A 23701-nucleotide genomic window follows, 5' to 3' on the forward strand; every position below is an offset into this window, starting at 1 on the left:
CCATGCCCTGTGCCCATGCTGCTGGTTCAGGGACCCCCCTTTGTGAACCTCTGGGCTAGGGCAGTTCAGCATCCGTGGGAGGCATCTCCGTGCTCTTGACTTTGGTTGAGGGGCTCCAAGCTGTGTGAGTCCAGCAGTGTCCTTGCCCCTCTGGGGGAGGTCTAGGGTCAAAAATGTCAGATCACTGGAGCCACTGCTCCTGGGAGTGGAGGATTTTACTGCTGAATTCCTGAGCCTTTCCCATGTAGCTGGAAGGCTGGCACCTGTGTGGTTCTGATGAAAGATGCCCCTGCTGTACTGGTCTGTCCTGCATGAGCTGGAGTGGCTGACAGTAACTTCTGGAAAACTCTGTTCGTTCCTCTGGTTCCTTTTGAATGAGATTGTCCTATTCTGTGAACAGTGTTTCCCCAACTTCTCTTTGCTTCTGCCCCTTTGTTAAGGCTCTGCGCTGAGGTCATCTTCACACTTGGGAGCAGGCCCACCTAGGGTACAAAGGGTTGCATTAATCATGCTCCTCAAACCCTACCATGCTGTCATTATGGGTCCCTCTTTCCCTTCTCCCTCCCTCTCCTCTCTCTCTCTGTCTCTCTCTCTCTCACCCTTGCCTCTTTTCCTGTCACTTTCCTTTCATCCCAGTCCCCACCGCCTTTGCCTTCTCTATCAAGGGCAGTCCCTTCAACATGCTTGATGAATAACCCTGAATTTGCATCTCTGGTAAAGATTAGTGTTTCTACGTTCAGAGGCAGCCTGATGAGCTTAAATCCCACTGTGCTCTAGACCTTGTTCTGTTTCCTGCTTCTCTCATGCAGCCCTGTCACTTATAGTCCACCTGTGCTGCTGTGCATACTTTTAGTAAGTTACCTCTGCCCGCTGGGTAATAGCCTGTAGAGCTCATGGACCATGTTCTGCTTGCCGGTCCCCTGGTTGAGGGCATCAGGCAGGCTCCAGAGCCCTGCTACATAGACGATGCTGTGGCTGAATCTTCACACATGCGCCTTTGGGTCCCGCATGAGCATCCTTCCAGGTGCATCTCAGAAGTGGCTCGCTGGGGCAGAAGGGGTGTGTCTGCTCCATTCCAGCAAGTCCTTCCAGGTTGCTCTTCAGGGTGGGTCCTCTTTCTCTATGTCCTTGCCAATGCTTAACACTGTGCGACTTTCTAAATTTTTGCATTTTTTTTTTTCCCTAGCCACTGTAGCTTCATTTCTCCCTGAAGATATTTGGGAGCAGGATCTTCAAGATGCCACCCATCTGTGGGTGGTAGCATGGATAATAAAAGAAGGATAATAATCCTTCTTTTCTGGTCCCCTACCCTTACATTGCCCCTCTCTTGTTCCCTTTCCCCACTGGTAACCAATAGTTTGTTCTCTATATCTGTGGGCTTGCTCCTTTTATGTTTTTTAAATTTTTTTAATTTTTCCACTGTACGGCATGGGGACCAAGTTACATATACATGTATACATACTTTTTCCTCCCATTGTTGTGTTGTGATATAAGTATCTAGACATAGTTCTCAATACTACACAGCAGGATCTCATTGTAAATCCATTCTAAGAGCAATAGTTTGCATCCATTAACCCCAAGATCCCGATCCCTCCCACTCCCTCCCTCTCCCCCTGGGCAGCCACAAGTCTATTCTCCAAGTCCATGATTTTCTTTTCTGTGGAAATGTTCATTTGTGCTCTATATTAGATTCTAGTTATAAGTGATATCATATAGTATTTGTCAACATAGTTCCATCCATGTTGCTGCAAATGGCATTATGTTGTTCTTTTTTTATGGCTGAGTAGTATTCCATTGTGTATATGTACCACATCTTCCTAATCCAATGGTCTGTTGATGGACATTTGGGTTGTTTAAATGTCTTGGTTATTGTAAATAGTGCTGCAATGAATGTGCGGGGGCATGTGTCTTTTTTAAGGAAAGTTTTGTCCAGATATATCTAAGAGTGGGATTGCTGGGTCATATGGTTGTTCTATGTATAGATTTCTAAGGTATCTCCATACTGTTCTCCATAGTGGCTCTACCAGCTTACATTCCCACCAACTCTACGACCCCTCCAGCACTTGTTATTTGTGGGCTTATTAATGATGGCCATTCTTACTGGTGTGAGGTGGTATCTCATGGTAGTTTTGATTTGCATTTTTCTAATAATCAGGGATGTTGAGCATTTTTCATGTGTTCGTTGGCCATCTGTATATCTTCCATGGAGAATGATCTATTCAGGTCTTTTGCCCATTTTTTAATTGGGTGGTTGGCTTTTTTGAGGTTGCGTTGTATAAATTGCTTGTATATCCTAGAGATTAATCCCTTGTCCGTTGCATTGTTTGAAACTATTTTCTTCCATTCTGTAAGTTGTCTTTTTGTTTTCTTTTTGGTTTCCTTTGCTGTGCGAAAGCTTTTCAGTTTGATTAGGTCCCATTGGTTTATTTTTGCTCTTATTTCTGTTGCCTTGGGAGAATGACCTGAGAAAATATTCATGAAGTTGATGTCAGGGAATGTTTTTCCTTTTATGTTTTTATTCACCAGGTTGTATTTTTTTTAGATTCTGCATATAAGTGATATCATATGTTTTTTGTCTTTCTTTTTCTGACTTACTTCACTTAATAGGATCATCTCTATATCCAACCATGTTGCTGCAAATGGCATTATTTTATTCTTTATTATGGCTGAATAATATTCCATTGCATATATATACACATATTGTTTATCCATTCCTCTGTTGATGGACACTTAGGTTGCTTCCATAGCTTGGCTGTTGTAAATAACTCTGCTCTGAACATTGGGTTGCATGTATCTTTTCAAATTTGTGTTTTTTTTGTGTTTTTTTTTCAGATAGATACCCAGGAGTGGAATTGCTGGGTCATATGATAGTTCTATTTTTAGTTTTTTGAGGAAACATTCTCAAATGGCTGAAAATGTTCTCAAATTGACGTCCTAAAATTGACTGGTGATGATTACATGTATCTGGGAAGGTACTGAAAACTACTGAATTGTACACTATAAATGGATGAGTTGGATGCTATGTGCATTCTGTCTCAGTAAATCTGTTTTAAAAATACAGATGCAGGAGTTCCCATTGTGGCTCAGCAGTAATGAACCAAAATAGTATTCATGAGGATGTGGGTTCATTCCCTGGCCTCGCTCAGTGGGTTAAGGATCTGGTGGTATAGGCTGCAGATGCATCTCAGATCTGGCATTGCTGTAGGCTGGCAGCTGCAGCTCCAATTCAACCCCTGCCCTGGGAACTTCCATATGCCACCAGTGCATATGGAAAGAAAAAAAAAATACTGACGCCCACGCCCCCATTCCAGGGCACCTGCTCTAAGAAGCTTGAGTGGGCCTTGAACACAGATATGTCTCAAAAGCTCTGGGGACTGCAAGGTGCCTTCAGGCTGGAGGAGCTAGTCTGTTCTGTTCTGGGTCTCTGCAGCCATACCCCCGACCCCCACCCCTCGCAGGAAACCTCTGTCTTCCTCTTTCCTCATGGGGCAGCAGTCTCTCTCTGTCCTCCACTGCTTCCTTTGGCCTTCATCGAGGTGGTCACTATTCAGAAGGGGCATGGACTGTCCAGGTGTGAGCGCCTCCCTTGACCACCTCCCACCCATCCCAGCATCCCCTGGAGACCGGGGTGTTTGGATGGCGTGATCGGGTTTGGCGATGTGAGTGAAGTGAGCACACTGATGTAGTCAGTGCGTGCGTCCCAAGGTTATGTGTGATGTGGGCGGCTGTGACACCCCAGGTTGCTTCCTGGACTCTAACTCAGCTTGTTTTCCCTATCTGCTTTTTCTCAGGAGCAGGGAAATTACCCTCATCACAGGAGAAATTCAGTTTTCTCTATCATTTCAGGAGTTCACTGTGAATTTCTCTTCTGTGGGGTGGGGGAGGAAGGGACAGCTGGCCGGGGGTCAGCTCTGCTAGGAGAGTTGAGCCTAGGTAGAACTCGTCCAGAATATTCCTTTCTAATCTCCTGGGAGGCAGGAGATATGGGGAGAAGGCCTCCATCACTGTGTCAGAGTATGGACCTGCCATGCTGGGGACTGTTGGTGTTTTCTGCACAATTCCATTGGTGATGAGCGATGATCCATTATTGATTCATGGTTCCATTAATGATTAGTCTGTCTGGAATTGGGTCATAACAGTAGCACTAACAATAGCCACCTGTCTAAGGCAGGACCTCTCATTCTTTGCTTCTTACAAATGGGGACCGAGACCAGGGAAGGGAGGTTACTTGCCCAAACTCATGCTCCAGTGAGGGGAGCAGTCAAGGTTAACCCCAAGATGGCCCTTGGGGTAGCACTCGTTGCCTAACCACCTGGAAACACTGCCACTGAGGAGTGTGCTTGTTGCAGAAACTGCAGAAACTGTGGCAGCGTAAGGAGACAAATGGCACTCCGAGATGCGGAAAAGCAAGATTTATTCAGCACCAGTGCGGGCTCAGAGGAGTCACTTCCAGAGTCTGAGCACCAGGTCTTTGTTCTTAGCAACTTTTATACCACACAGGGTCTTATTTTTCCCATGTAAGCAGCCAGGACCTCCCGCTTCCCGGAGCAGACAGTTTTCCTGCCAAAGAAACTGAGCAAGCAAGGTTACCGAAGCAAAACTGGTAAGCAGTGCTTGGATCACCATTATCAGGGCTGCTGGCTTGGACATAGGGCATGAAGTTGCTACATAATTATGAGAAGGATGGTATGAGGATAGCACAACTGAAAAGGCTTCCAGCTGCTTTTTCAGACGAGGGGGGTTATGTCTCTTAGTTAAATCTCCCACTTCATGCTGACCTGTCCCTGCCCTTACTGCCTACTGGAGGCACCTGCAAGAAGAGTTAGCTCTGCAAATGGGACTGGGACATGAACTTCAGTAGGTGGCACTGGCCTTGGTGAGAGTCTTGAAGACAGTCTGGCTAGTTCTGATGGGGGCTCTGTGATTTTCTGGCTGTGTGACCACGGGTATGTTTCGTAACCTCTCTGTGCCTCATTTCCTCAGCTGCAAAAGGGGAGAATCATAGTATCTATCTTCTCCTCAAAGGATGGAGCTCATGCAGGAAAAGTGCTCAGTACACAGTAAGCACTCAATAAATATTAGCTATTACTGTTATTCTCATTCAGATGGGGTGTTCTGATGATTAGAAGAGTTCAATAATTCGAAACATTTGGAAGAGGGCCCGGCTTATAGTAAGGGCTCGGTAAATGCTAGCTAGTTTATCACTTCTGTGATTCTTGAATTCTAAACAGACCAGGCATTAAAATGACAATAGAATTAGTAGCAAACATCAATGGGATAGTATCCCATCTGACAGTTTAATGGGGACCTTCACCCTACATGCCCTGTACCAGGTCTGGGGAGGGTAGGGTGTCGTCCCTGAAAGCTTTGCTTCTGCTCAGCTGACTGATAGCAGAGCTGAGCACCTGCATAGCCCTTCCCTGCTATCAAGGGTGCCCTCACCCAGCACAGTATTAAAATGTCACATTCTGGGAGTTCCCATTGTGGCTCAGTGGGTTAAGAACCACACAGTCTCCATGAGGATGAGGGTTTGATACTTGGCCTCCCTTAGTGTGTTAAGGATCTGGCATTGCACAAGCTGCAGTGTAGGTCACAGATGTGGTGGGTATCCGGTGTTGCTGTGGCTGTGGCTGTGGCTGGCAGCTGAAGCTCCTATTCCATCCCTAGCCTGGGAACTTCCATATGTACGGACCTAAAATGAAAAAAAAAAAAAAAGTCACATTTTCCCTGCTCTCAAAGACTTGAATGTTTAAGCAGACACGTTACGTCTTTGTGACGGGTGATCTGCAGAAATAGCCACGTGGAGATGAAGCTGGGCTCCTGTGTGGCACTTTTGTGAAATGCCTGCTGCTGTGTTAACCTGGGCAAAACTGAATTAAAGCCTGGGCCCAACCCCCCGGCCCTGGCACTCTGTGCCCCCCACACTTAGTTCAGGTCAAATTCAGGCTTGATGTGGGGGCTCCCCAGTTCTGATCTGTCTCAGCAGCCCTGGGCAAAGGTGCAGATGGCACTGGTTCTTTGAAGTTTGTTTTGACTTTCGTCTCCTGGGCACCGCAGCCTTGATTTTTTAAAATAGGTGCTTCTGCCCTTTCTTTATTTTTCCTTCCTTACTAGCAGAGCTGCCTAAACTGTGTCGGGAGGGGGCAGGGGAAGGACTTTTGCACAGAGTGATCTCCGCGTGGCCCTTCCCTGGGTGGATGAGCTGTGATGGGCTGGGCCTCAGGTCCCCTTTGTCTGCTAGGGGAGCCCTGCCCTGCTGCTGTCTGGGAAGACAGGACATTTCTTCAGGCTGGGGTGGCCTGAGGCTCTTTCCTTCTGCCCTGTACAGCGTGCTCCAGGAGCATGGAAGAAAAGGAGAGGGAGAAACCACCAGGAGCCACGAGCACAGTGGATCAGGCCGCCAATGCCTGTCATTGATTTTTCATCAGCAAGGAGCACATCAGAAACAGGGCTGCCCACGTGGGTTAATGGGTGCGCTTGTGTGCTTGGCTGAGAGGACAGCTGTGTCGCTCCCGGCCACCTCCACCACCCCACCCCAGAATGGTTCTATGGCTCCCAATCTTGGGAAAAACAAGTGGGGGAAACATTGCTTCTTTCTGCCAGAAGTAAACACAGACTGGGAAGCACAGAACAACTGCCTTGGGAGTCCTGAGTTCTGGTCCTTGCTTTGCAATGGTCTCCATGATTCCAAAGTGGGGATATTAATCTGACGCCAGCGTTTCCCAACCTCAGCATCTTCTCTCTGCCTCATGCTCTGTGATGTGAGTGATCATGATGGTTTGCTTTCTCTGCCATCTTTTGAGCGGGCGGGGGGTGGTGTGGGGGCTGGGAGGAGGGGAATTCACCTCCTCTATAAGGCCAGCTTCCTCATTTCTTTTCGCCCCAGCTGTCGAAGCCTGTGCTATTTACTGACTTAATATCTGTTTTCAGTGGACTCATGTTCCTTTTGAGGGGCATTTATGGAGACTAACAAGAAACAAATACAATTTTACGTGATTACCATAAAATAACTCTTTCTAGCATCTTAGATGAAGTCTGCCTAAAAATGGAAATAGTGAAGATAAAAGAAGGATAATCATAGAGTTCCCATTGTGGCTCAGCAGGTTAAGAACCCAACTAGTATCCGTGAGGATGCGTGTTGGACCCCTGGCCTCATTCAGTGGGTTAAGGATCCAGCGTTGCTGTGAGCTATGGTATAGGTCACAGATGTGGCTTGGATCCTGCGTTGCTGTGGCTGTGGTGTAGGCTGGCAGCTACGGCTCCGATTCACGTCTACCCTGGGAACTTCCATATGCCGAGGGTATGACCGTAAAAAAAAAAGAGAAAAAAAAAAAGGTTAATCACTTCTAGGCAGCCACACCTGCCTGCCAGGGCTCAGGTCAAGCAAGGTCCGCCCCCTTTTGATCTATAGGAAGGTTGGTGAGCATTAGGAAGATATGAAAGGTATTCTAGCCCCTGATTGAGACTTCTGGCTGGAGGAACTCTTGGAAGAGAACAGATGATGAATTGATGTTATTTAATGCCACCGCTGAATAATAATAATGGCGATAGCAATAATAATAACTAATGCTGTAACAGCTGACAATGGCATTCAGCTTTTACTGTGTGCCAAGCAATGTTGTAAATACTTTGCAGCTTTTAGCTCACTAAATCTTTTTTTTTTTCTTCTGATGGCTGCACCCACAGCATGTGGAAGTTCCCAGGCCAAGGTCTGAACCTGAGCTGTAGCTTTGGCAATACTGGATCCTTAACCCACCATGCGGGGCCAGGGATTGAACCTGTGCCTTTGGGGCAACCAGTGCCGCTGCAGTCAGATTCTTAACCCACTGTGCCATGGTGGGACTCTTCATTAAATCTACAGAGCAGGCCCACAAGTTAGGTGTAGTGGGATGAATGTAGCCCCCCCTCCATGCACCTGTGTCCTGTTGCCTTATATGGTAAAGAGTGACTATTACCTTTATGGCAGAAGCAGTGATTAAGTTAACAATCTTGAGAGGAGGAGTTTATCCTCCAGGACTGTCTGGTGAGCCGTGAATGCAGCCACATGGACAGACACAGGAGGAGGCTGGGTGACCACAGGTCAGAGATGGGAGGGACACGGCCACAAGCCAAGAAAGGCCTGGAGGTACTAGAAGCTGGACAAAATAGTCAGGCTCTTCCCCAAGGCCCCCAGGGAACTTTGTTTCAGACTTCTGGCCCCCGGATCTGTGAGACCATGAATTTCTGTTATGTTAAGCCACTGAGTTTGCTGTAATTGGTTGCTGCAGCCACAGGAAACTCATACTGTGGGCACTGCTGTTATCACTGTTGTGTAGACAAAGAAATTGAGACACAGAGAGGTGGTGTGATTAGGCTGAGGTCACACAGCCAGGAAGAGGCAAAGCTAGGATCTGAACTAGGGTGGTTGGACCCAGAGTCTGGCCATCTTTGACCTTTTTCCAAGGCTGCACACCCAGGACGTCCCGTGGCTGCTGGCTGGCTGGCGGGCATTCCCCACCTTGGGAAAACTGGAGGCAGGTGGGGTGGATGCATCACAGGGAATGAGTTTAGAAAGCATATCACTTACAGCACAGCAGGGTAAGGATCTGATGTTTTCACTGCTGTGGCTCTGGTTAGAGCTGTGGTGTGTGTTCGATCCCTGGCCTGGGATCTTCCACATGCAGTGGGCATTGAAAAAAAAAAAAAAAGGAAAGCATGTTAAAATGTGGAGAATGCCACATGGCAGAAGATGATTTCTGGGCTTAAAAGCTGACATTTGGGAGTTTCTGTTGTGGCTCAGCGGGTTAAGAATTCGACTAGTATCCATGAGGATGCAGGTTCGATCCCTGTCCTCTCTCAGTGGGTTAAGGATCTGGCATTGCTGTAAGCCGTGGTGTAGGTTGAAGATGCTGCTTAGATCAGGTGTTGCCATGGTTGTGGTGCAGATGGGCAGCTGCAGCACCAATTCCACCCCTAGCCCAGGAATTTCCATGGGCCACAAGTGTGACCCTAAAAAGAAAAGAAAAAGAGCTGCCGTTTGTGGGTGCATCTGTTTATTCTTCAAACAAGGGGCTGGACCTCAGCCTGTGTGAAAACCCCTGGAGGGTAGGGCTTGGCTGTGACCGAGGACCTGCAGAGGCGGTTTCCCCTCAGCTCTGCCCCTGGCAGCTGAGCCCTCCTTCAGGCCCCTCTTGACACCCTTTTGGGGGTCCTGGTGCCAGGGGAGGGTCTGTGTGGCCACAGGCTCCCCCCACCCACTCTCCAGAGGTCTCTGGGCCTTCCAAGCACTCCTCCACCTAGGAGGGAGCTCTGGCTGGGGCATTTGGGGCACAGAAAGGGAATCTTTAAGGCGGACTTTGCTGATGTTCTTCAAAATTCAGCAAGTTAGAATCTCCTTCAGCAGCACGTATAGACCCAGCTTATCCCAGAGGGACCTTGCTCCCCTCTTGTGGTCAGGCCCCAGGCTTTGTGCTGAAGAGGGACCTGTGGACTGGGCAGTGATTTCTCCTGTTGCTTCTAGATCTTTCCCTTTCCCAAGCTCTGCACCCCCGCCTCTCCCTGCATTTCCTACACTGTTCTATTATGGGGTGCTATTTCTTTTTCTTTCTTCTCTCCTGGGAATCTCCATTTAAACACACACACACACACACATACACACACACACACACACACACACACACACCAGAATACTCCACCCATCAGGCTTGTTGAATCTTTGTCAAAATGTGGAAAGTCAACGTGAGCCCAGAGCAGACTGCAGGCAACAGCTTGTGGGTGGAAAGCTAATCAGGGTTAGGAGGGGGCAGCCCGGTCACGTGAGGCTAATGCCTGTCAGAGCCCGATTACTGATTACCAGGGACCTGACCCGGCGCTCTGCCCAGAGCCAGGCAGGCAGACCCCAGGCAGGTGGGACCAGGATGGACTCCCCCTCCCCAAGCCAAGGGGACTGCTGGGTGGTGGGCAGGTTGAGGAGGGGATGCTGGATGGCAAATGGCATGTCCACATTTTTAAAAAACGATGCTCATTTAAAAAAAAAAATAGGCTTTCTGCCTGAATTCTAAAGGTAATTTTCAAACACTGATGCTAGGCAGTATTTTTCTTATTAGCAAATCAAGGATTCTCAGGCAGCCTTTGTAATGGGTGAAGGTGACCTGCACACGTACTGGGCAATGAGAGACACCTGCATGGTGATTAGTGGTGACTGCAAAGGGCAGATGAAATGGGGCATAAATGGTGAGCATCCTCTCCCAGTAACAGGCTGCCCCAGTGGTCCTTGGTCCGACACTCTGGCACCTGCAGCAATTATTTTAGGCTTTGAGGCAACGATCCAGCCTGTGCCCACAGAGGTGACCCAGTGACCTGCAAGCATTACCAAGAAGATCCTATTATTATGAACTTCTTCGGGGTATCTAAAGTGCGGAGACATTTACTGAAATGAGTGGATTGCTGGAAATCAGTCTCAGCATCTGCACCCAGGAAAAAAGGCGAAGAAATAGATGCTGATGATATTCTTTTTTTTTTTTTTTTTTTTGCTATTTCTTGGGCCGCTCCTGTGGCATATGGAGGTTCTCAGGCTAGGGGTCGAATCGGAGCTGTAGCCACCGGCCAACGCCAGAGCCACAGCAACACAGGATCCGAGCCGCGTCTGCAACCTACACCACAGCTCATGGCAACGCCGGATCATCAACCCACTGAGCAAGGCCAGGGACCGAACCCACAACCTCATGGTTCCTAGTCGGATTCGTTAACCACTGCGCCACGACGGGAACTCCCCCCCACCTTTTTTTTTTTTTTTTTGCTAATATTCTTAACATACAGAGCCAGGGCCTCTTCTGAGCTTTCTGAGGTTCTTTTTTTTTTTTTTTTTTTTTTTTTTTTTTTTTTTTTTTTGGCTACCCCAAGGCATATAGAGTTCCTGGGCCAGAGATCAGATACAAGCTGCAGCTGCAAACTACACCCAAAGCTGCGGCAACATTGGATCCTTAACCCACTGTGCAGGGCCAGGGATCAAACCTGTGTCCCAGCTCTCCTAATATGCCACTGATCCTTTGTGCCACAGCGGGGATTCTTGAGTTTTTTGGGTTTTTTTAGGTCTGCACCTGCGGCATATGGAAGTTCCCAGGCTAGGGTTGAATTGGAGCCACAGCTGCTGGCCTACACTGCAGCTGCAGCAACACCAGATCCAAGCTGTATCTGCAACCTACACTGTAGCTCACAGCAACACCGGATCCTTTAACCCACCGAGAGGGGCCAGGCATCAAACTCACATCCTCATGGGTACTAGTTGAGTTGGTTACTGCTGAGCCACAACAGAAATTCCTGGAGTTTTTAATTGTATTGAATTCCACAGCCTTATTATTAATTCTGGTTTTAGGGATGAGTTTTATTGGATGAAGCACCAGGAATTTAAGTAACTTGTCCAAGTCACACAGTTTGTAACTGGAGGTGAGGGGTGGCAGACAAGATGCTAATCTGGATCATCTGATTCCAGAACCTTCTCTCTTAACCAATTCATAGTGGTTCTTAGTGGAAGAAATTAGTAACTGAAAAGGAATTCTTTAAATTCTCCTAGGGAAAGAAAGGGCAAATACATACATCTCTGTCTCTCATACACACACACATACACAAACACACACAGACACACACACAGCATTCCCACCTATTTTCTCCTCCAGCTGCTGGATAACTAAGTGATTATTTCATTGTTGAGTTTGGTGGAAGCAATTTTGGAACGTACCCCAAATCATTTCCAAGAGTTCAGCTGTAAGTTACTATAATGCAAATAGTCCTTCTCATTCTTTGGTTAAGAAGAGCAGTTGTTTGGTTAACTGGAACTCTGGAAATTTCTCTTATTGAATTATTGGCTGAAATCAGTTGGAACCAGGAGAAGGGCCCTTGAGAGACCTCTTCTTCACTGTGTTCTTTTTTTGGGGGGTGGGGGGGCTTTTGCCTGTAATGCTCTTTCCTACAGCTCCTCCTGACCTCCTTCAAGGGCATGTGTGAAGGTCAAATGTAATGAGGGGTATGTGCTAGGCCGAAAGTGCTCCTGGTCTGGAGCTATGGCGGGGAAAGGGGAGGCTGCAACAGCTCTCTCCTCCCACTTCTTTGTTTCCTTTTTTTTTTTTGGTGGCATGTGGAAACTCCCCAACTAGGGGTTGAATCAGAGCTGCAGCTGAGGCCTACACCACAGCCACGCAACACCAGATCCATCCAAGCCGCATCTGCCTCCTGCACTACAGCTTGCGACAATGCTGTGTCCTCAACCCACTGAGCCAGGCCCGGGATTGAACCGCAACCTCAAGGACACTATGACACTATGTCAGTTTCTTAATCCACTGAGCCACAGCGGGAACACCCTCTCCCACTTCTTTGATTTGAAAGTCACACTATCAGTTGTAAACCTGTTTTGCCCACGGAGCTTGAGGATCCAGTATTAAAAGATACTCTGTTGCATGGCCTAAATATCTTGAAGAAGAACAAATTAATTTTGCATCTGACCATCACAGATGAATGATTTGGGTTCTGTTGCTTTCAGGGGCTGGAATTAGCAGAATGTTCCCATAATCTCATGCCTGTACTGCCCTGTAGAAACCATGGACTGCAGCGGGTGGCTCACTCCAGCTGAGCTCGAGTGCCTGGGATGGTACCCAAGGCCTTGTTTCCTAATGCCAACCCGACTGTGATGGTCTCCCTTGAGGATTCTCCTCTGCCCAAACGTGCTATAATTACTATCAGCTATTGCTGTTCTTTGGGTTTTGCAGCCCTATTTCTTTAAGGGTTGTTGTCAAAAAACTCATATGTAGAAGTCCTCTTAACACCTCCGAGGTGACTCTGTTATTTAAAGGAGATGGGGCCTTAATGGAAGTACCTCAGGCTAAATGAGGTCAGTAGCATGGGCTCTCATCCAATAGGACCGGTGTCCTTATAAAAGAAAATTAGAGAGTTCCTGTTGTGGCTCAGCAGGTTAAGGACACAATGTGGTCTCAATGAAGATGGGGGTTCAATCCCTGGCCTCGCTCAGTAGGTTAAGGATCTGGCATTGCCATAATCTGTGGTATAGGTGGCAGATGCAGCTCTGATCCCGCATTGCTTTGGCTGTGGTATAGGCCGGTGGCTAGGGGAACTTCCATATGCTGCAAATATGGCTATAAAACAAAACAAAACCCAGAAATGTATCTCTCAGTCTGGAGCTTAGAAGGAAATCCAGGTGTTGGCAGGACCATGCTTTCTCTGATCTTTTGAGCCTTTGGTCTCCCCAGGTGTCTTGACCTTGAGAAGCCTCACTCCAATCTCTGCCTTTATCTTCATGTCTTTGTGCTCTGTGTCTCTATCTTCCTTTTCTGTCTCCTAAGAGGACATATGCATTGGATTTGGGGCCACTCTGATCCACTATGAGCTTGTCTCAATTTTTACATGAATTACAACTGCCAAGACTCTACTCCAAGTTCTGAGGTTCTGAGTGGACCTGAGTGGACCTGAATTGCAAGGCCAGGGTCAGGGAACACCATTCAAATCATTGCCATGATTGCCTACCCAGGGGAACCTGAGAGGGTTTTTAGGAATCTCTTTGGCTCCAGTAGCATCTGAAGGAATGGATGAAGGGAGAAAAGAACACCATGGTTGAGAGATGGGTCTTGTGAGCTTCTGTGGATATGGCCAACCTGGTTAGAGATTGAGAGAAAAGATTGCACTAACCAGAAGACTGTTCTCTGGCCAGTGACAATTCAAGAAGCACTTTCCTTTAAACCAGTTGTTTGGTTGGGAGCTCCTGATGCCTCTCAGATTTTGCAGATGGGTGTTTATTGCTGGGTGCCTCTACGTGGATGTTTTGTTTGACCCACACAGAGTTTTAAGAAATTGTAGGAGTTCCCGTCGTGGCGCAGTGGTTAACGAATCCGACTAGGAACCATGATGTTGCGGGTTCGGTCCCTGCCCTTGCTCAGTGGGTTAACGATCCGGCATTGCCGTGAGCTGTGGTGTAGGTTGCAGACGCGGCTCGGATCCTGCGTTGCTGTGGCTCTGGCGTTGGCCGGTGGCTACAGCTCCGATTCGACCCCTAGCCTGGGAACCTCCATATGCCGCGGGAGCGGCCCAAGAAATAGCAACAACGACAAAAAAAAAAAAAAAAAAAGTCGTGGCGCAGTGGTTAACGAATCCGACTAGGAACCATGAGGTTGCGGGTTCGGTCCCTGCCCTTGCTCAGTGGGTTCACGATCCGGCGTTGCCGTGAGCTGTGGTGTAGGTTGCAGACGCGGCTCGGATCCCGCATTGCTGTGGCTCTGGCGTAGGCTGGTGGCTACAGCTCCGATTCAACCCCTAGCCTGGGAACCTCCATATGCCGCGGGAGCGGCCCAAGAAATAGCAACAACAACAACAACAACAACAACAACAACAAAAAAAAGAAATTGTAACATTGGTTGTGAACATTAACATTCTTTTTTTGGCTTTTTTGCGTATGGAAGTTCCCAGGCTAGGGGTTGAATTGGAGCCACAGATGCCAGCCTATATCACAGCCACAGCAACGCCAGATCCTTAATCCACTGAGCAAGGCCAAGGATTGAACCTGCATCCTATAGATACTAGTTGGGCTCATTACTGCTGAGCCATGATGGGAACTCACTTTTTAATTTTTATTTTTATTTGATTGATTGATTGTATTTTTGTCTTTTTAGGGCTGTACCCACAGCATGTGAAGGTTCCCAGGCTAGGGGTCAAATCGGAGCTGTAGCCACTGGTCTATGCCAGAGCCACAGCAGTGGGGGATCTGAACCTCATCTGTGACCTACACCACAGCTCACGGGAACACTTGGTCCTTAACCCACTGAGTGAGGCCAGGGATTGAACCCACGTCCTCATGGATGCTAGTCGGGCTTGTTAACCACTGAGCCACGACGGGAACTCCTATTTATTTATTTTTTTAACATTTAAAATTTGGAATGTTTTAAAATCCAAAATTGCAACCCCCCTACTTTTGTAGCCTCTGAGAGAAATTCACTGGGCCTGATTTTGTGATTTCCCCTTCCAGAAGGGAACAGGTTTCCTATTGAAGGGCCAGGGAGAGAGGGCAGAAGGCGATGGACGTGGCCGGTAACCTTGTTGTGTGGGCCAGTGAAAGAATGTGTCTGAGTCAGTGTGAAGACAGGTTCTGCTGCTCTCTTGAGACCCAGAAGAAGTAGCTTCAGTAAGTTAGAGTTATAAGCTCTTGGTTCAGTAATAGTCCAGGTTCAGGGCTCCACAAGTTTGAAAACCCAAGTTCCTGGCATCTTGTTGCTCTGCTCTGGCCTCAACTGTCTGGTCCAAATGTTTCATCGCCCAGATGGCAGGGAGAGAGGTTGAGGTGAAGGAGAGGGCATATGTCTTCCTGGTGGACACCACCTAGAAGTTGTCACATGACTTCTTCTATATCTCATGGGTTTAAGACTTAGTGACATGGCCACACCCGCTTGCTAGGGAGGTTGGGAAATGTGGTCACTCCCTGGGCAGTCCTCTGTTCAGCTACAAAATATCCTATCAATGTGATGAAGGGCCAGTAATAATCTCTGCCATGGTACTGAACTTGGCTTTTGGTGCTAGATTTGGGGGTGACCGAGTCTTGAAACTTTCCAATAGTCTTCTCTTTGAATGACCACCATGCTGGTGGAAAAAAATGGCAGCAGCATTACTAAAAGTCAGAAGAGGGTGATTGTACATCATTTATTGGGTCTTATGACTATTGTGCTAAACTTTGACGCTAAACTCACATTGGTAAAGCCAAGGTCACATAACAGAAGAATCCTTCTAAGCTCTAGATGGCTGAGTCTCCATGCCCCCTTGCTGGCCATACCTGACCTTACTTATGCATTTCCACCTCCCAGCTTGCCCTTCCAGCTTTTTTAGCCCCAGCCAGAGTGGCTTCCTGGGGTGTTGAGTGCCTTTACCATGACACCAGGTTCTGCTGTGGATGCTACCACAAGCTTCTGAGTGCAAACTTCAGTGGCACAGGTTACAAAGTTTAGGATGGAAAGAGGGTTTCCTCATCATATGAAGAGTAAAGATGAGCAGGGAAATGTCCTTCACACCTAGAACTTAGGAATGGGAAATGTATTCTCATTTAAAAACAAAAGCAAGGAGATCCCCCCATGGTGCAGTGGGTTAAGTGTCCAACAGCAGCAGCTTGGGTTTCTGTGAAGGTGCAGGTTTGATCCCTTGCCTAGCGCAGTGAGTTAAAAGATCCCACTTGCTGCTGCTGTGGCGTAGGTTGCAGCTGTGGCTCGAATTCTGTCCTTGACCTGGGAACTTCCATATGCTGAGAGTGCAGCCATAAAAGGAAAAAAAAGCAAATAGAAAAGAAAATCATGGACTTGGAGAATAGACTTGTGGTTGCCAAGGGTGAGGGGGAGGGGCTGGGAGGGACCGGGAGCTTGGGGTAAATAGGTATAGAATGTTGCCTTTGGGATGGATTAGCAATGGAATCCTGCTGTGTCTAGTCACTGGGAACTCTGTCTAGTCACTTATGTTGGAACATGTAATGTCAGAAAAAGGAATGTATACATATAAGTGTAACTGGGTCACCATACTGTACAGCAAAAAAAAAAAAAAACAAAAAACAAAAAACAAAAAAAACCAAACACACACACACACACACACACACACATAAATAAAAGATAAAAAAAAAAGCGAATACCTCCCATGTCGAGCATGTGCAGGTCAGTGCTATTTGGAGAAGCCCAGAAGTGTTTGCTACCCACAGAAGAAGGAGGTTGAAGATAACATCATCTGAGCACAGAGGGAGGGGAGCTCCGTGGAGAGAGTCTTGGAAAGGACGTGGTGTGTGAGAAGGGCTTTTTTTTTTTTTTTTTGAATTGAAACTATATTTAGAAACCTATAGAACCATCATAATCTCCTTCACTAATTTTTAGTTCAGAAAACTCTCCTAGTTGAAGACATTTAAAGAAGTAATGGATATGCATGTATGTATAATTGAATCACCTTGCTGTACAGCAGAACTTAGCATAACAGTGTAAATCAACTACACTTCAGTGAAATGTTTTAAGAAAGTAATAGAAGCAGCAAAGAGAGGAGTCTGGGGAGAATCTGATCTCGTCCTTTATTGGATCCTCTGTGCTGGGGTCCCAGCACACGGCGAGTTGCCTGGCATTTGGCTGATGCTTTATCAAGTCCTTCCCTTGGGAAGCCCAGGATGCACTTTTCCCTGGACCTGGAGACTTCCTTGCCCTTGCTTTCCTGATTCCTATTTAGATACAGATGAAGACTTTCAGCAGAAGTTCAGGAGGGCAGTTCAGCCAGGTCCACCGTTACCGAGACCATTGAATCTGCCATTGAATCACCCTTTCAAAAGGGGTGACACAAAAAAGGTGCATGGATTAAAGATGTTTGGTTTTTGTCTTAAAAAAAAAAAGTCATTAATCTTACAGCAACAAACATTCCATCTCTCATTCTCTGTGTTCAGTGGTGACAGAGTGGGGGTGGGCACCTGAGTCTTGCAGTCACTGGGATACAGGCTATGTCTCAGCACATGCTTTTATAATTGCCACGGCAGCAAAAGGAAGCAGAGCAGATCAAGCCCTGGCTCTAAAATGTGTCACATGGATGTAACTGTGTGTCATTTCATTGAGTACAGCAGGCAATGTGGCCAAGTGTAATTTTAGATGGGGGGTGGGACTGTCATCCCAGTTTGGGCTGGACAAGAGGAGACCTGGAAGATGGTCACGACAGATGTGGATATAATCAACCTTGTGAGCCTATGGTGAAGTTTCTTTATTTTTTCTTTCTTGCTTCCTTGCTTTTTAGAGGATTTCTATTTAGTGTTTCCTAGCCTTCATCCTTCTTCCTACAGCTGGATTATGATGTCAGGTTTTAGGGCTGCATTCGAGGCATATGGAGGTTCCCAGACTAGGGGTCTAATTGGAGCTACAGCTGCTGGCCTGCCAGAGCCACAGCATAGCCAGATCTGAGCCGAGTCTGTGATCTACACCACAGCTCACGGCAATGCCAGATCCTTAACCCACTGATTGAGGCCAGGGATCAAACCTGCAACCTCATGATTCCTAGTCTGATTTGTTTCTGCTTCACCACTACAGGAACTCCAATTTTTTCTTTATTTTTATCTTCTTGTTTTCTTCTTCCTTCCTTCCTTCCTTCCTTCCTTCCTTCCTTCCTTCCTTCCCTCCCTCCCTCCCTCCCTCCCTCCCTCCCTCCTTTCTTTCTTTCTTTCTTTCTTTCTTTCTTTCTTCCTTCCTTTCTTTCTTTCTTTCTTTCTTTCTTTCTTTCTTTCTTTCTTTCTTTCTTTCTTTCTTTCTTTCTTTCTTTCTTTCTTTCTTTCTTTCTTTCTTTCTTTTCTTTCCTTTTTTTTTATGGCTGTGCCCATAGCATATGGTTCCCAGGCCAGGGATTGAATCTGAGCCACAGCTGTGACCTACGCCTCAGCTGTGGCAACACAGATCCTTTAACCTGTTGTGTGGGGATCAACACTGAGTCTCTGCAGCAACCCAAGCTGTTGCAGTCAGATTCTTGCACCACAGGGGGGAACTCTTCTTTTTTATTGAAGCATAGTTGATTTACAATTTCTTTTTGGCCACACCCAAGGCATGCAGAAGATCTTGGGCCAGGGATCGAACCTGCACTGCAGCAGCAACATAAGCTGCCACAGTGATAGTGCCGGATCCTTAACCCCTAGGATACCAGGAAACTCCTGGTTTACCATTGTGTTAGTTTCTGGTGTATAGCAACATGATATATATATATATTCTTTTTTCACATTCTTTTCCATTATGGCTTATTATTACAAGATATTGAATATAATTCCCTGTGCTACATAGTAGGACTTTGTCGTTTATCTATTTTATATATAGTTGTGTATATCTGTTAATCCCAAACTCCTAATTGATTCCTCCCTCCACTTTTGGAAATCATACATTTGTTTTCCATGTCTATGAGTCTATTTCTTTATTCCTAGCATACCAGGAACCTGGAAGTGACCCAGATTTCCCTTGACTGTGAAAAACATTGGACTTTGTTATACTGAATATGGGAAGTGGATCTCTCTTCTCAGGGAGAGGATTTCTATTTAGTGTTTCCTAGCCTTCTTCCTTCTTCCTACAGCTGGATTATGATGTCAGGTTATAATGGTTGCAGTAGCATTGATCACATCTGTTACCTTAACCGTGTACCAGACATTCTTCTGATCTTTACCCACATATTAACTCAGATATTCATCACAAAAACCCCTAAATAGTAGATACAAGTTTATAGATGAAAAAATTGAGGCGCAGAGAGTTTAAGTAACTTGATCTCTGTGACTTAAGTCACAGAACTATTAAGGGGATGGAGCAAGGATTTGAACCTAGGCAATCTAGTGCTCCTCCTGTCTTTCTCCTTTAGTCTAACATTGCTGTTCCCTTCTTAAATACTCACTTCAAGTGACTTCCTGATCACTCTCACCCCATCACACTGCTGCCCCCAATACTGAAGCAGTCAGTTTTCCCTACATTAACCAGTTCCTGCTCTCACTTTCTGACATTTTTGAGTGCCAATTGTCTTCGTGGTCAGGTGGTGTTCCACCTCATGTGTCACCATCCTGCACCTTGCTAATGACACCACCAGCCTGCTGGCGGCCAGGAGCAGAGGATTTTTGAGACCATAACCTTTCTGGCTCCAGTGCACTGGTACTATTGTTACTGAGCTCATGTTCAGCTGCTTGTCTCTCAAGAATCCAATACTGAGACACGAGTATTGGCAAGAAGGAAAGAGAGCTGTATTGAGGAAGCCAGCAATCCTGGGGAGAAGGTGGACTCATATCCCAAAGAACCAACTCTCTCTTGCCAGGCAGGAGCTTTTAAAGGGGAGTTTTGGGGATGTACATGTAGAGGGAGGGGGCTGTGTACAGAACAGCATGGTCAGCTCTGACAGTCATCTTGAAGTTGGTCATGGGGTGGTCTGATCAGTGTCACCTCGACTGTTTTAAGTACAGTTCATCTTCACTTACAGAGTCAATTTTTTCCAATTTTGTAGAGGCCAGTTCTCAGAATTGTGGCAGGTTGTGTCCTGGCTGCAGTCTGGTCATCATGTAGTTAACTTCTTCAACCTGGTGGGGGTTTCAGTCTTATGAGACAGCTCATGGGACATGTCTCAAAATATGATCTATAACCTTTGAGGAGACACCAAAGATCCTTTGTTTAGTGGCTAAGCTATTATTATTTTGTCTTGCTTGATTCTTTTCCTTTGTTTCTACATTTTCTCACTCCTCTCATTAAATTTATTTTTTGGAACTTGGGGAAAGCCTAGGAGGCTAAAGTTTGGGGGTTTCATTTTTTGCTCTTTAATCAAAAGGCAGGTGGAGGACATAGGTGGGGGTCTGTCCGGGGAAGGCCCCTCAGGGTCCTGCTTGGTAACACTGTTGTCCACACCCTCTTCCTTAAAGCTCCTTTGTCTTGTGGTGTCTCCTGGTCCTTCACTCACCTCCATGTTCTTTCTGTTCTGTCATCCTCATGGTCCTCTCCCTAAAAAACTACTCTCTACTATCTCCTCTTCTCCCTACAGTCTCTCTTCAGGCCTGGGACTATGACATTTCTGATGAAGACACATCACTGCTCAAAATTGTTCCCTGAACACTACACTTAGAGTTCCTCTCCAGTTCTCTTTCATTCCTTCTGACCAAACAAAAGAGAAAGTCTCAGTTTGGTGTTAATAGGACTTCATCTTTCTAATTCTTGCTGATCTCTTTGTTCAACAAGAGACTGGACTGCCCACCTCAGGGCCTTTGCACTTGCTGCCCCCTGGTCTAGGAGCTCTTCCCACTCCCTGTTAGACCTCAGTGCAAATGTCACCTCTTCAAGAGGTTCTCTGAAATGCCACTCTGCTCCCCTTCCCCAGTCATGTTCACCTGTTTGATCTTCTTTAGACAAAGTATCACTGAAGTGGACTTCCTTGCTTTACTGGCTTGTCTGCTTCCCCTGTTAGAACATAAGCTTCCTGAGGACAGGGGCTTTGTCTCACCCACTCATCACATCCCAGCACTGGGAGTGCAGGGCACGTGGTGAGTGCTTTTCCAACCAGAATTTGCTTATTTACCCAGGGAGCACAGAAGAAGCCCTATCTGCCCTGAGGATGCCTCACACCTGTGAGCCCAGGATGTCCTGCTCACGTCACACTGATTTGACCAGGGGAAGCTTGCCTGTTGCTTCCTTGCAGGAAACTCTCGCAAGGGAATCAAAGCATGAAGGGAGCTTAAAGATCTGCAACTGGAAAGTCAGAATTCAGTGTTTCTTCTCCAGCTCTTCATGGAAAGGGAATAGTCTTTTTTTCTTTAAAAAATGTATTTTATTGAAGTATAGTTGATTTACAATGTAGTTTTATTTTTATTTCTTTATTTATTTAATCTTTTTGTCCTTTTTTTTAGGGCCATACCCGTGGCATATGGAGGTTCCCAGGCTAGGGGTCTAATCAGAACTGTTGCTGACAGTCTACGCCAGAAGCACAGCAACACTAGTTCCGAGCCGCATCTGCGACCTACACCACAGCTCACGGCAATGCTGGATCCTTAACCCACTGAGTGAGGCCAGGGATTGAACCCGCAACCTCATGGTTCCTAGTCAGATCCATTTCTGCTGTGCCATGATGGGAACTCCTACAATGTAGTTTTAATGTCTACTATCAAACAGAATGATTCAATTATATATACATTCTTTTTCATATTCTTTTCCATTATGGCTGGTCTCAGGATATTGAATAGAGTTCCCTGTGCTGTACAGTAGGATCTTGTTGTTTATCCATCTTATATGTACTAATTTGCATCTGCTAATTCCAAACTCCCAATCCTTATCCCTCCCCCTCCCCCTTGGAAACCACAAGTCTGTTCTCTATGTCTGGAAGTCTGTATCATAGATTATTTGTATCATATTTTAGATTGCACATAGTAAGTAATATCATATGATTCTTGTCTTTCTCTTTCTGACTTACTTTACTTAGTATTAGAATCTCTGGTTGCATCCATATTGCTGTGAATGGCCTTATTTCACTCTATAGTGGATGATAAAAAAGGACGCTGTGGACAATGAACTCAGGTCATGCTGCTCCCTGTTTCTGTGCTGAAGAGGGGATTCCTGGCCTCATGGGAAAGAAAATCTCCTTTGGGATCATGACATTGGACATTTAAATCATGATGGGAGTGCCCCTGACTGGACACTTCAGTGTTGTGAGACCTGGCCTATCCTTACTCTGGACAAAATTTCCCAATTCATTCACTGACTTCTGTTTGCTGATTCCTTTGGCCAGTGTTGGTTGAGCATCTTCTCCATTCTGGGAATGGCACTGAGAACAAGAACCAACACTGGGCCCATGGTCAATGTGGTTTCTTCCTTTTCTTTGTAATACCTCTCTGGGGCCATCCTAGGTTACCATCTCACCCCACCCTCTTTGTCATCCCTTGTTATCTCCCAGGGGACAACCAGTGACAATTGCAGTGAGGGTTGTGGCTGTGGTTCAGGGAATCGTCAAGGTCGCCGTGAGGCAATGACATTTATGCAGAGATGTGAGGGGTGAGGAGGGTTCACTCTGGGGAGAAGATGAGCAGGAGGGACCCAGCAAAGGACCGGCACAGGAACAGGCTAGAAAACCCACACGGGGAGGTTGGAGGTGGGGCGGGGCTGAATTGCCACCCTCAGGACTTTGAACTTTCTCCTCAAGGTAATGGGAGCCTCTGCAATCCTTTAAGTAAGAGCGACACAGTCAGATGGCCATTTTTTTTAGTTCCTTTTTTTTTTCTTTTCTTTTCTTTTCTTTTTTTTTAGGCCCATGCCCCTGCAGCATGTGGAGGTTCCCAGGCTAGGGGTTGAATTGGAGCTGCAGCTGCCAGCTTCCACCACAGCCACAGCAACACCAGATCTGAGCCACATCTGCAACCTACACTGAGGCTTGTGGCAATGCCAGATCCTCATGGATACTAGTTGGGTTCTCAAGCTGCTAAGCCACAACGGAACTCCCCAGATGTCTATTTTCAAAAGATCATGCTGCCTCTTGGTGGAGTGTGAACTGACCAGAGCATGTCTGGAAGGAAGACTGCTGAATGGGCTGGTTACAGGATCCAGAGGAGAGATGTTGGTGGCCTCGGTGAGGAGTAGGGATGGAAGGAAGCGGATGGGTTGGAGGGCTAACAGGAGGCAGACTTGGCAGGACATGTTGAGTGACAAAGCTGAGTCGGGGGTTCTGGCTTCCCTGTCTGGTCAGTGGGCAGTGCTGTCACAGTTGCTCTTCTGGAGGAGCATCTCCCTCAGGGGTTATGGTTTGTGCAGCATGGAGCATCCCGCGGTCCATGTGTGTCCTAGTTACATCATTCAGGATTATACTCAGCTGCATGTTAAAGAGAACGCAGTGCCTCAAATGAGAGGAGGCTTTGTACTTTTGGAGCAAAAAAAATCTCAGGTGTAGGAAGTCCAGAGCTTCCAGGAGTGTTGGTTTGGGCTCCACAGAATCACTGGGGACTCAGGCTGCCAGCTTGTTGCTCTTTCATCTTGATGACAGTGACCCTTGTCTTGATGCTCTCAGGACAGCTGCTAGAGCTCCAGCCAGTACATATGCCTTGTAGGCAGGAAGAAGGGGAAATGGAGGAAGGGCAAGAAAAAGTGAGTGATAGCTGAAGCATCCCTCTTTAATGAATGGGAAAGCTGTTCAGTGATGTCTGCTTATATCTCATTAGTCAGACCTGCCCGGCGCTCACCCCAAACTG

The 23701-nt window shown here is 46.8% G+C and overlaps 1 protein-coding gene and 1 long non-coding RNA gene across 18 annotated transcripts in view; both read left to right on the top strand.

Moving 5' to 3' along the window:
• Positions 1-23701, top strand: part of RIMBP2 (RIMS binding protein 2) — a 339454-nt gene that overhangs the window by 53428 nt on the left and 262325 nt on the right. The gene's annotated exons all lie outside the window — the stretch shown is intronic.
• LOC146396523 (uncharacterized) lies at positions 10836-16611 on the top strand. The gene is made up of 2 exons (XR_014825826.1): positions 10836-13838; positions 14382-16611. It is a non-coding gene; the product is annotated as an uncharacterized LOC146396523 (long non-coding RNA).

The sequence above is a fragment of the Sus scrofa genome, chromosome 14 (assembly GCF_054392235.1).
Source record: "Sus scrofa isolate SSC_HxYL_T2T_F1_AM1 chromosome 14, Sscrofa_HxYL_maternal_Yorkshire_Landrace_v2.0, whole genome shotgun sequence".
Taxonomy (NCBI): Eukaryota; Metazoa; Chordata; class Mammalia; order Artiodactyla; family Suidae; genus Sus; species Sus scrofa.